Source organism: Ovis aries, chromosome 22 (genome assembly GCF_016772045.2).
Source record: "Ovis aries strain OAR_USU_Benz2616 breed Rambouillet chromosome 22, ARS-UI_Ramb_v3.0, whole genome shotgun sequence".
NCBI lineage: Eukaryota > Metazoa > Chordata > Mammalia > Artiodactyla > Bovidae > Ovis > Ovis aries.
This window is the reverse complement of record NC_056075.1, coordinates 16,839,794-16,852,993: the sequence shown is the minus strand read 5'-3', so window position 1 is coordinate 16,852,993 and position 13,200 is coordinate 16,839,794. Positions and strand designations below refer to the sequence as shown.

At 46.6% G+C, this 13,200-nt stretch overlaps 1 protein-coding gene across 49 annotated transcripts in view; it reads left to right on the top strand.

The window, feature by feature from the left end:
* The window catches only part of SORBS1 (sorbin and SH3 domain containing 1), a 233,556-nt gene that overhangs the window by 48,993 nt on the left and 171,363 nt on the right, over positions 1-13,200 (top strand). The gene's annotated exons all lie outside the window — the stretch shown is intronic.

Here is a 13,200-nt window from a genome sequence, read left to right as displayed (position 1 = left end):
CCTTGTCTGCCATCAAGGTAACAAGGCAGAGGACTCAGGAAGGATGACAGATTGGAACACGGAGATGGTGGGAGCCAGGGCTGCCCTGGGAACTGATATCCCCAGTCTTTCTTACTGTCAAAAAAAGTGCCTCTTTTATTTTTACATGTATTTAGTTTTCTTCTAAATGTCCCTTGCTTTAAAAGATTTCATCTAAGCCAACGTCGTGTTTGTTAAATAGTAATTCCCTCATTGTTGATCAAAGACTAAATGCCTATTAGCGAGTTACTGGGTTATTTTGTGAAGTGGTACTGTTCCCACTGAGGGTAAAGCGTGATGTTTGAGGCCCTTCGTTAGGCACTGTGTTCTCCACCTTCATTGTTACCCAAGGTGGGCTGGGGTTCTGCAGTTAGAGCTCTTCTGTATTTTGGGTTCAGGACCCTGTGTGTCCCTCTGGTACTGGTAGTTTCCCCCCCACAAGCTGGCCTTGATTTTGTATTTAATACAACATGTGAACAACAGTAGGACAGTAAGAGTTCGTGGCCGTGCTCACCTTTGTCTGCCTCCGCCTTCGTCATCCTCATCCTCCTCATGGTCATCAAGCTGAGTGAGCACTTCCAGTGTGTCGGATATGTGTTAAGTGTCTGCACTGATGACCTCCTTTGACCCTCATAACGCCTCTGAAGCAAGGATTGTTAATTAGCACCACCCCCTCCATTTTATTGACAGGGAAGCTGAGACTCAGAGGTTGAGTAACATGTCCAAGGTCGTGAGACCAGAGAGCTGCCAAGCCTGGACCCGAGTAGCTTCCTGTCTCTCACACTTTCCTTTCATCTCTTTCCTCCTCAAACTTTTCTTTCTCGGCTAGGGCCTCAGCTTCGGATCTTCTTGGCGTCCCGTCACCTTGGGGGAAGTGTATCATCTTGTTGTGTACCTGGAGTTAGTGGTTTCTCTCTTTACAGCTCCCTAGCAGAGGGTATAGGAAAGATGGCCAGACACCTGGGATGGAGGGGGCCTGGGCCACAGCACCTGTAGCCCTCCTCCTGCACCCCAGTGGGTCAGGACAGAGTGGGCTTATTCCCAGCTGTGTAGAAACTGGAGTTGGGGTCTGGTCTTGTCCTTTTTAATTTCCCACTGTTAGGGTGGGGCCTTAGGGTCCGAGGAGGCATTTCCCAGCCATAGAAATGCTTATTCGGTTCACCAGAGTTCTTTTTCTCCTGCTCTCCACGAGTAGGAAGCATAGAAAGCCTTGCATCCCTTCCTTCTGGAACAGTGAGGAAGCCTTAGGAAGCTAGGGGAGAAACTTCCCACAGGATGATCTCGGTTCCGTTCCAAGAATAGCACATGGAAGAGGGCTGACGTTAATTTTTATTGGGTCTGAGAAGCTGATGAAAACTTTGTGGACTCTTCCCCAGAAAAAGTACAGTGGTAATAACTGTAACATTTATGTGGTTGTAGGCATTGTACTAAGCACTTACGTGTATCGCCTCCTCGAATCCTTCTCATAACCCTGTGAGGTGTAAAGTTCTATTATCCCTATTCTACAGATGAGGAGACTGAGGCCCTGAGATGTTTAATGACTTGCCCATGTATGTGCATTTAGAAAGTGGTCAGATTTGCATAGGATTCCAGTGGGACCCCAGGATCTGGGGTACCTCAGTCTAGAGTACAAGTCACCACGTGCATTGCTGAAAGACAGGATATGTATACACGTGTAATGGGATATAAGATGGATACCGACCCCTGCAGCTGGTGATGACCCTGCTTGTCAAGGAGGTGGAGGAAGGAGAGGCAGGCTCCTGGCTCCGCCTTTACAGGATCCTCCGCCATCCTCTCAGGCCAGTCAGGTGCGTCTGCGTGGAGTTTCTAAGTGTCCACGCTTTGCAGGGCTCCCACGCAGTTTACTTACTGGCATTTAACAGTAGGTGTGGAGTCAGACAATCTGGGCTTCTCTCCTGGTTCTGCCTCTCCAAGCTCAGTGACTTGTGGGGAGGCATTCTGCTCATTTGCCATCTAGGGAGCTTGATGAACTCTGACTTTCATTAGGACAAGGAAGGGTCTCACCACTGTGGGAGGAAGGCAGTGCTCTTAATGTGTCTTCAGTGTGGCCCATTAGCAAGCAGCCTACTCAAGGTACAGTGTGCATGTTGTTCTGGTATTATAGGGCTAGAAACGGACCTGTGACTCTGACCACGCTTGTAGCTCTAGAAGGTACAGTGAGTATTTTCACAGAGTGACAGTGATCATAGTAATTAAGATTTTTGGAATCGTTTGTACTACTTGTCCTGCCTGCTGTTCTGTTCTGTTCTCCACCTGTTCATGACCCACATGGCAGGTATCCTTAAACTCAGAGAACTGTGGAACATCAGTGCTGGAAAGGAACACTGATCGCCTACGGCCAGTCTTCTCATTTTGCAGGCGTGGAAATAGACTAAGAGAGGTATAGGAAGTTGCCCAAGGCCACACAGCGAATCCTTAGCAGAGCCAGGCTGTAGGTTGGCATTCTTTCAGTTGTGCCTACCCAACAGCTGTCCTATCTCTCTTCTTACCTTGTTCATGAACAGACCTAACTCTTCATCAGTTTTGACCTTGTATAGCTCTTATCCCCTCTGCTTGTTTCCTTGAAAGCAGAGCCTGGATCATTCTCATCATAGTTTCTCCCTCTTTCTCTTCACTGCGTCTGATGCTGCTTCTGTGCATGGTGAATGAAGGCACAAAGCTGTTGCATAAACAGAGCTATCTCTGAAGTCCTTTGTATGGTGCTTGGCCCCCTGTTCCACACATTCAGGTCATGGTAACTTCTCCAAGCACCAGGATGACTCTCTGCTGTAGGCAGAGACCTCGGAACTCCCCCTTTCCATGTGCTCCTTTTTCCCATTCATATAATGATAGATATACACAGTCAACATGTGCTGGGAGCTTTTAGAGGTCAGGGTGGGCTGGCTTCTTCATGGCTGTGCTGGGCTGTCTTTCCAGCAGAGGTATTAGTATAATCTGGGTGTCAATAAAGAGCATCTTCTCTGAAATTGGGCTGGCTGGTTTAAGGAGTAACATTTAACACTCCTTGGCCACATGCCACTGTCAGTGTTCATGGACTGTCTCTTCTCTCTGCTAAACAAAATTGTTGTCTATTTCTCAGCCTTCCCAGTTACTCTACCTTTTAAGGAGAATTTTCTCCTGGTTAGCTCAGTTCCTGGGCCTTTTTCGTGTAGAGTGGAGGCTGTGCTGGAGATGGGTCAGTCAGAATTTGTGTGAGTGTGTATGTGTGAATGTGTGCGAGGAGGGCTTGTATTTGTGTCTGAAAAGGCCCAATACTTGTGGTGAGAAGAAGAAACAGAGGCTGAAGAAAAAGAGAGGGAAAGTGTGTACGAGTTGGGGGTTGGAGGGAGATGAAGAGGAGAATCTTTAGAAGGGTGGCTACTGACTGTGTATGGGATACTAAGTGGTAGAGAAGGAGAAGGGGTTTTAAAGATGTTTTCCAATGTATTAAAAATTGCATTCCCTCCCACTGGCATTCAAGAGATCAATAACATTTTGAATTTTGTTTGGGCTGGGTTGTAATTATGATTATGTGATTGTGAGTGTGACTCCCAAGTGAGACAAGGCTGCATGGAGACAGTTAACGTTCATGCTACTCCGGCATGTTCTGTCTGGGAGATGGAGGCTAGCTATGGAACAGAGGAATGTGGGAAGCAGACTTGGGGGAAGTGATCTAGGAAAATGCTCTGTGGTTTGGGTGCAGGGGCTTAGGGCTGATGTGCCAGAGTCAACGTGTAGTTTGTATTACAGTGAACAAACCCTGGATCATTTTTCTGCATTGAAAAATTTAAAAATGTATCCGAGTTTTCAGATTTGGTGCTTATTCACTTTGTACCCTATTTCCAAAAAAAAATATGAGACTCAGTGGGGAAAATGTAGTGATTCATTCACATAGTATTTTTCCCCCTTATAGAGAGATTTGCCCTAAGGAGGAAGAACAGGTTGAGTTTCATGGTCATATTTTACTGACAGAAATACTGGGAAGGATATTTAAATTTTTGTTCTTCAAGAATTACTCTTTTGTACTGGTTTGAGACAGAGATGGCTTAGCACAGGGGAGGTTTTTAATCCAAGGGAAGGAGCAGTGACTGTTTGGTTGAGATAAGGTGCTGTCTTCTGCCAGAGCCCCTCCCGGGTTGAATTGATCCATGTGCTCTGCTGTCTAGTGTTTGCGTTCATTAGGATGACTTCTTCCAGCGACTGAAGGTACCAGAAGAATAAAAAGACTGCTGGAACTTGCAGGTTTGTGCATGGGCATCCTGGCCTCTTTCTGGGCTCCTAGGAACACGGGAGAAACACTTCTGCAGAAGAGCATGAAGGGTTGGCCTGACATCTAGAAGGTTCTAGGAAACATTGGTGTTTTGGGGACCAGGCAAGGACAGAAAGAAGACCTGCCCTGGTCCCTCTTGTATGTTGCTGGTGGAAGAAGGGCACAAGTGTTGAGTACCAGCTTTAGGAAGACATCAGTCTGATGCTTCCAGATACTCTTATTTTACTTCCCTGGGCCCAGCGTGCTGGGTGTTCTCATGCCTGTATCTGGAGAGGAACTGAGCTTCAGAGACATTGCGAACCTGCTGAATATCATGTACTTGGTAGGCCTTCACAAGCCTGACCAGAGCCCTCATTTTTTTCCATTAGGATTCTAATACCTACCCTAGAACGTTGAGTGTCTCCTCAAGTGTGGGCTCTGTAATAGATGTGAACTGTGTGTGCCATTTAAGATTTTCTAATCCTCCAATTAAATAATAAATTAAAAAATGTTCTAGTAGCCACACTAAAAAGGTAAAAAGAAATAAAATTAATTTTAACTGTATACTTGTAAATCTGGGCTTCCCAGGTGGTGCCTAGTGGTAAAGAACCCTCCTGCCAATGTAGGAGACATAAGAGATACAGGTTCCATCCCTAGGTTGGGAAGACCCCCTGGACAAGGGCATAGCAACCCACTCCAGTTTTCTTGCCTAGAGAATCCCATGGTCAGAGGAATCTGGTGGGCTGCAGTTCATGAGGTCGCACAGAATCAGACATGACTGAAGTGACTTAGCATGCATGCTTGTTTTAACCCAGTGTACTTAAACATTATTTCAATATATAATCAGTACTTTTAAAAATCAGTGAGCTATTTTATGTTCTTTTTCCATACCAAGTCTTCAAAATCCAGTGTGTAGGTTCCTTTTACGTCTCAGTTCACACCAGCCACATTTCAAGGGCTCAGTGGCCATGTATGCCTAGTGACTGCCTTACAGGACCACACAGCTCTGGCATCTCTTGGCTGGAGAGGTGTGTTCTGCCCTGGTGCCCAGGTTAGTGAGGGGTTTTTCTAAAATAATAGTTTCAAAACACCAAGGGATGAATCAGTGCTGTGCCTGTCTGCAAGAGTGTCACCTGAGGAGCATCGTCTCGAGCCCCAGGTGACTCTCTAGCCTGATTGGAAACGGCTGCTCTGAAAACATTCACTGGGCAGTTCACTGGGGCTCTGTGCCTCGGCTCCACCCCCTTTCAGGGACACTTGGATTCCAAGCACGTTCCTTTTGGGAGGTGGTGGTGGAGGTGTGATGGGAAAGGTGGGGGAAAGGCATGCCCCAAGGGCCTTTTCCCTCCCCTGCTGAACAGAACTGCCATTTCAGTGGAAAAACAAAATCCTGCTTATATATCTGGGTGTGATTATGCATAAGAGGTAGAACCTTCTTTTTTGGTGGCTGAGGGCAGCATCTTGTGTTCTCAGGAAAGGTGAGATGAGAGAACCAAAATATTGATATTTAGGGCAAAAGGGGATACTGTGTATTTAAACTGCGTTCTTTTCCAGTGGTTTGGTTTTTAAATTTATTTGCTGACTTAGAGTAAAAACTTTGATCCTAGAAAGTTACCGTCCAGGGTCCAAACCTCAAGTGCCTCAGGCCGGGCAGGTAACATGCCATGAAGGGTGGAGGGGTTTCAAATCCAAACTTACGGGGATGTTTTTCACCAAAATGTGGCAGTCTCTCTTTTTTCTGGGAGTAGAAGACCCTCTTGGCCTTTCATTTCCCTACTTTTGATAGAGAAATATTTCTAGGAGAAAATGCAGTGCAGGCACCCCGAGGAAGAGCAGCTGACACTTGGCTTTGGTGTTTAAGGAGAGGAATCTGAGAGCTCTGCCCATCTAAGGGAGAACAGTCACTGCACAGCCCCCTCTGCCGTTGTCTTGAAACCTAGTATCACCAGATCGTGCCATTTTTAAGGAGAAACCACAAAGCTAGAGTATGTAAAAGGTAAAAAATTGTTGAGGTTTTTAAAAGAATTTTAAAACTTAGAAATACAGACTCATAGGAAGTTCCCCCTCCTCCCCACTGTGAAAGATGCAGGGTTCCCGTGTGCCCTTCCGCCTGGTAGCATCTTACATAGCTAGTACAGCATCCAGACCAGGAAGTGGGCCCTGCTGCAGTCTGCTCTCCTTATTCAGATCTCACCAGTTTATAGAGGCACTCATTTATGTGTGTGTGTGCGAGGTGGTTTAATTTAGTGCACCTTGACCAAGTGCCACCCATGTGCCAGGTTTAAGGCCAACAGGGATGAGTTAGATTGGATCCCAGTGATCAGGGGACAGTCGGTCGGGGGAAACAGACTAAAGGATTTCAGGATATATCACCCTGGGATAGAGGGGAAGGGCACTGGGCACAACCAAAGGGACCTTGAGGGACAAGAGGGAGCTAACAGCTACTAAGGCAGCAGAGTTTACCTGAACAAAGGTTTCTTTATTTAAAAAAATTTTTATTTAGCTATTTTTGGCTGTGCTGGGTCTTTGTTGCTGCGTGCTGGTTGCGGTATGCAGGCTTCTCATTGCACCGGCTTCTCTTGTTGCGGAGCGTGGGCTCTGGGACCCATGGGCTTCAGTAGTTACGGCACGTGGGCTCTAGAGCCTGGGCTCAGTAATTGCAGTGCAATGGGCTTAGTTGCTCCGCATCATGTGGGATCTTAGTTCCTAGACCAGGGATTGAACCCACATTCCCTGCATTTCAAGGTGGATTCTTAACTACTGTACCACCAGGGAAGCACTTGAGCAAAGGTTTATTAGACTGAGCTTAGTGGTGGTGTGGAGGTGCATGGAAAGCTGGGTATTGGAGAGATGAGCTGGAAGAGTCTCCTTGTAGGTGGCCCAAGGCTCGTTCCCTGTGAGTCTCTGCATTTGCTCCTCCTTCTGTCTGCAAAGCTCTTTCCCTGTCTCTTATTGTGGCTGGGATTTTTCTCACCAGGGAGATCTCAGGTCAAATATTGCTTAACTAAGCCTAGCCCTGACTTGGAGAAGGCAATGGCCACCCACTCCAGTACTCTTGCCTGGAAAATCCCATGGATGGAGGAGCCTGGTAGGCTGCAGTCCATGGGGTCCTGAAGAGTTGGACACGACTGAGCGACTGCACTTTCACTTTTCACTTTCCACTTTCATGCATTGGAGAAGGAAATGGCAACCCACTCCAATGTTCTTGCCTGGAGAATCCCAGGGATGGCAGAGCCTGCTGGGCTGCCATCTATGGGGTCACACAGAGTCGGACGCGACTGATGCAACTTAGCAGCAGCAGCAGCCCTGACTACCTAACTTCAATCCTACCAGCAAAAACTACTTTCAATCCATAATTATCTTATTTATCACATCCTGGGAGCAGGAATATTGCCTGACTTGTTCATTGTCAAGATTTTCCCTGGGAGCCCCCAAATCTGAACAAGTGTCTTGTGGAGATATCTTATCTTAGGAGTGGATGGGAAGAAAGGAGGGTCCCACCACCTTTGGGAGGAAGGAGAGCATATCCCAGTGGAAGAAAGTATGAAGTCACTGTGAGTCATTTAAATAAAGTAGGTGTGCTGTTTTTTTTTTTAAGGGAGCTAAAAATCATTTTGCTATTTTTTGACTAATTTTATTCTACTTTAAGAGCTTTGTGTCATTCAGAGGACTTGGAAACTTCGTTCTCCTTCCTACTGAATCTGTGGAGTAGGTGGGAGAGCTATAAAAAGCTCCCAAAGATCTCTTTCTTCTGCCACTGGGTGTGGAAGGGGGACAGTCGGGCAATAAGACCAGAGGTGAGCAGGGTTTGGGAGATAGGAGCCAGCTGAGTACTGAGCATCTTGGAAGCTTCAGTGGCACTCAGGTCCTGAGGGTGTGGCACTGGACCCAGTGGGATTTGCTTTGAGAAGTAGGGAAGAGCTTTCAGAGGTCAAAACAGTTCGTTTCGTATATGTTAAAGACATCTTAAAGTAATAAATACAATATGATTTTTAAAATCTGCATAAAAAGGAAAGATAATCATTGTGGTTTGTTTCTTTCCTGAACTGGTCAGCCTCAAGGCCAGCTGGGGATTGATTTGTCTCGCCTGGACCATCTGGGTTTATTGATGGAGGAGTTGGAGTTTGTGAGGGTGGAGAGTCTCTCATGAGCTTGGGAAGAAAGTTGGGCCTTGGAGTTCGAGTTACCTTCAGTGGACACTCCTGTGTGCCAGGCTTTGGAGGGGTGTGTGCAGAGGAGGTAGAGCCAGGATCTGGGTGAATGTCATGGGCAGGATGCCTCAAGGTCAGGTGGAGTTAGGACACACACGAATGAAGTAGCAGGGCTGGGAAGGGCATGAAACCAGAATTCCAGGCAATGGTCAGGGACCCAGAAGTTCACAGGAGCTGAAGAGTAATAGGAAACAGTTCTGGCAATCGAGCAGTCCCAGAACTTTGAAGCTGTGTCATATCATGCCTCATAGCCAGAATTATGATCAGATTCCTGGTGGGAGATAGGAGCCAGGCCCCACCATTCCTCTAAGGCAGAGGACAGGTGCTTTCATCATCAGGTTGAGGGTTAGGGTCCATTAGGAACGTCAGATTGCATGTCTTGACTCTTCACTCCTCATCACTTGGTAAACCTTTCCCTGCTGACTTCAGCCTTTGTAGTTGAACTTGACCTTGGGAATACAACTGGATTAGTACTTTACCAATCCTACATTGACCTTCTGAGCAAGGTCCTCCCTAGTCTACTGAATTAGTGGACTAACTGATGGATGTGACTAATTAGATTCCAGAGGCCAGACTCAGCGGTTAGGGAATGGATTGACTTGGTCATCCTTTAGTTGGAAGGCATGAAATTTGCGGTATACATTGAAGGAACCTAGAGAGTTTGAAGTCACTTGGGATACAGAGATCACCAGTCGAGCAAACAAAAGAGCTTAAACAACAACACAAAGACAAAACAGACAGCAGCATGGATCCTTATCCATATGTTAGTGGGAAAACAATATAAAAATAAATGATTTGTGCTCTGAAGGAGACATATGTGGTAGTTATGAATGTGTCCAGAGAGGCTTTTGTTGGTCCAGAGTTGGTTGGATGGTCTGGATTGGTGTTGAGTAGGAATGAAGGTGGCCAGGGTGACTTTCCCAACATCCAGGATTGTTTAATGTTCTTGGGTTGGGCTAGAGATGGGGATATAGATGAGGGAGCTGATGGTTCAGGGTATTTGGCAGGGCTTTGGGCAACTCTTGTGGTGTCTTTTGGAGGGTTAGGTCAGAGAAAGCTCTTGTTTTATGCAAGGATATAAGGTACTGCAAGAAATTTTGGATAGCTTATCCCCCCAGAAGCATCTGGAGCTTTTGCTAGACTTCCTGCCCCACTGGGCCCTTCCAGATTTGCATTATGGCCAGAGAGGAGAGCCCTTAGACTGAAGGGGCTGCTTGTTTCCTTGTTTTGGTAAAGGATACGATGGATTGCTGCTGGGCCTTGCAGCCAGGGAGACTGACCTTGGTCAGCTGTGGTTTTCTCCAGTGCTGGGCTGTTTGAAGGTCACCCAGTAGCATCTGTTGATGTCAGGGAAGAGATCTGTCTAGGCTGGTCCATTCAGGAAACAGGCTTCCTCCGATCTGTCATCCTTGTGGTACACAGCATTTACTTTGCCATTCTTGGCTTGAGATTGTTCAGGCCATTTCTTGACCGCAAGTGGGAATCTGGGAAGAGAAGTGCTGGGCCAGCTTGGCAGGTTTCCAGGCATTTCATCGATCTGCAGTGTCCTGCTCTTTGGTGGGCAGTAGGGACCTGATCAGAGTACTCTGTGCCTTGGAGCTGTTCTTCCAAGGCCATGTTGGTGACCAGATGCTCCCAGACCCTTTGCTCTGTCAGGGTGAGCCGACACAGGTGTAAAAGGGCCCAGATTTGCTGAGACTGGACAATTCCAGTAGTCTGGGTGCCCTGGCATTGGGTCATGGTATACAGGGATTAGGGCAGAGAGGGAGGCTGGCTTCATTTACCCAGCTGCCATCCTGGCTGCTGGCATTCTATTTTTATTTAAAGTAAAGAGGAGTTAAGTGGTCGTGGTGACAGTATGCGATAGGGATAGTAATAAACAGACTAAGGATGTACAACTCCCCCCAAGCCTGCATTCTTGAATCCTGCCAGAAAGATGCTCAACTAATGCCCTTGACATTGTTCTGAAGGGTGAAAGGTTGTTCTGGAAAAAGGTGAGAGGCAACCCTTTTCTAAATGAGTATCAGAGTCTGGGCATCAGAATCACCTATATAGTTCCTAGACCTCCAAACCAAAGATTCTGATTTGATAGGTCTGAGGCCCAAGAAGCTGTTTTCATTTTCTAAGTGATTCTAATTTTCAGCCATATTTGGGAACCTGCCCAGCAGGTGCAGATCCAGAGATGCGTCCTTGTTTCCTCGTACAGACCTTGACCCTGAACCCTAACCATCGCCGTGTCTTTGGTCTTCACTCCTCTTTATGTCCCTTTCCCAAAGCTTGTCTTTTGGGGATGCTGCCCTGGCTTTGCCACACCTGGATCAGGGCTAGCGGCTCCTCTCTTTCTTATCCGTGAAGAAAGGGGGACCTCCACTTGGGCATTTTTTTTTCTTTTTTTTTTCATTGGAGGATAATTGCTTTACAATATTGTGTTGGCCTCTGCCATACATCAGCATGGATTGGCCATAGGCATCCCTGTGTCCCTTCCCTCCTGAACTCCCCTCCCCATCCCTCCCCTCTAGGCTGGCACAGAGCACTGGTTGAGCTCCCTGTGTCGCACGGCAAATTCCCACTGGCTATCTGTTATAACATGGTGAGGCATATGTCTCTGTGCTCTTCTCTCAAATCATCCCGCCCTCTCCTTCCTGCACTGTGTTCACAAGTCTGTTCTCTATGTCTCCATTGCTGCCCTGCAAATACTTGGGCATTTTGATGGGCAGATATTTGGGAACGTTTTCTCACAAAACTTGCTGCCTGAGTCTCGACTGCATAGTCGATTCTGGCTGTAGAAATCCAGGTCTCGAGGTAGAAACAGGACCATCCTGTGAAGGCACAGGGAAAAATCTGTTTACTGTCTTCTCAGACATCATGGAGGTTCTGGAAATACAGGAGGGTTGAGTGTTTCGACCCCTTTGCTTCTAGGGTCCTGCAGACTCTGGGACAGCATTGATTGCCCTGAGGGAGTGACAGAGGGCATTGCCTGGCAGTGGGGCTGAAACTAGTGGCATTTTTGATCTGGGCACTTGGCAAGGTCAGCTTTCAAGAGAGCACATGTGGGCTGTGCATCAAGTCTTGACAGATGCTGCTGGGTCACGTGGCGTAAGGTGGAGTGTTTTAAGACCTGTAAGCTAATACAAGGTCTGGACAGTATAAATCGCAGGGGCTTTCATAAGTTTTGCTCCAGCCCACACTGTCCCTGTCATTCCCACCTCCCCTTGATTAGCCCCCTGCCTGCCGCACTCCCATCCCTGCTTCAGGCTTTCCTCTGACACCTGGCCATGTTAGGGTGCATCTCTCCCCCTCAGTTGCGCTCGGAGCCCCTACTCAGGGCTCCCGTGGCACCTGCGCCTGCCCAGATCTTTACATCTGCCTGTTGTAGAAGTCTCTGAGTGTCTGAATCTCTTGCCCAAAGAGAGCCTTTTCATGTATCCATCACCTCGCCTGCTGCCTGGCGTGTAATAGGACTCAGTAAATACCTGCTGAGTGAGAGAATCAATACATTCTTTGAGGGGAATGATATAAATAACTCCCTGACCTTATAGTTGAACACTGTTCATTTATTACAGTGCTTGGACCTGTATATAAGCTTATGGAGAGCCTTGCATTCTAGATGCATATTCAGGGACATTTTTCTAGCATAAAGAGTGTTTCAGACAGTTTGGAATGTTAACCGAGCACTTTTGAAGTAGCCAGTTCATGGTATTTGTGAGAACTACTTCTGTACTTAAAGCGGCACAATTTTATTGAAAATGTCACATTAGGAAACAGGCCCATAGGGAATCTGATATAACTTACTCTTACATTCTTTGGCAAATGAAGGTATGGCAAGCGTTTTAGTACAGAGTAGATTGGCTACTTCAATCGTGTTTCCTTGAATTGAGTATTTAGCTTTGAGAGAAACACACACATACCCCTGTGTGTATGTGTATATATAAAAAATTGACTTTTTGCTTTGTATTAAAAGATGCTATGCAGGGGGGCATACTAAAAGAGTCCTGGGTTGAACCTTAGTTCTAGAGACAGAGCCAGTTCTAACTGTAGGAGTAGGTAAGTCAGTTTCCTCCTTTCACTTATGTAAAATGGGAGTGATATTCTTGTTCAGGGGTTGCAAATGTCTACAGAAATGAGGTCACTAACTTAAGTTGCTATATGTGCTTATACCTTTTTTCCCCCTCTTAGAGCTCAACCCTTTAGAACAAAATTTTCCACTTTTGTTAGAATCATAGGGAGAGGGGAATATTTCTGTATCTCAAACAAAATAACACAAGGACAGTGATCACCACAGCTTTTCTGTATTGAGACGATGGGGAGCGATAGGGACTGTGGCATATTGGAATAGCCAAGCCTGGCTGTGAAGGGCAGCTGTTTCTTAGCACCAGCTGATTATTTTCAGACATGAACAGGGGCCATGTTGACAGATTCTCTCTTTTTTGAAAAGAGAAGCCAGAAATCTGGGATTTTATATGACAGTTCTTGATTTTTGAATTTTTGGCTCAAATTTTCTAAACATATCCTGCAGATTACTGTGATACGTTTACAGGCTAGAGGTGACCCACTTGGCACCTGTCATAGATGGTCTCAGGAGCTTCCTTCTGCCTGAGATCCATCGATTCTCACAGGACCTTTTCAGCCAGTGAACTAAAGATTCGGCTTCTACCAGGGGAGGTCAGGGTGAGAAGGAAGTGGGGCTGGAAGATGAGGAAGGAGGTTTTGAGTCTAAACAGA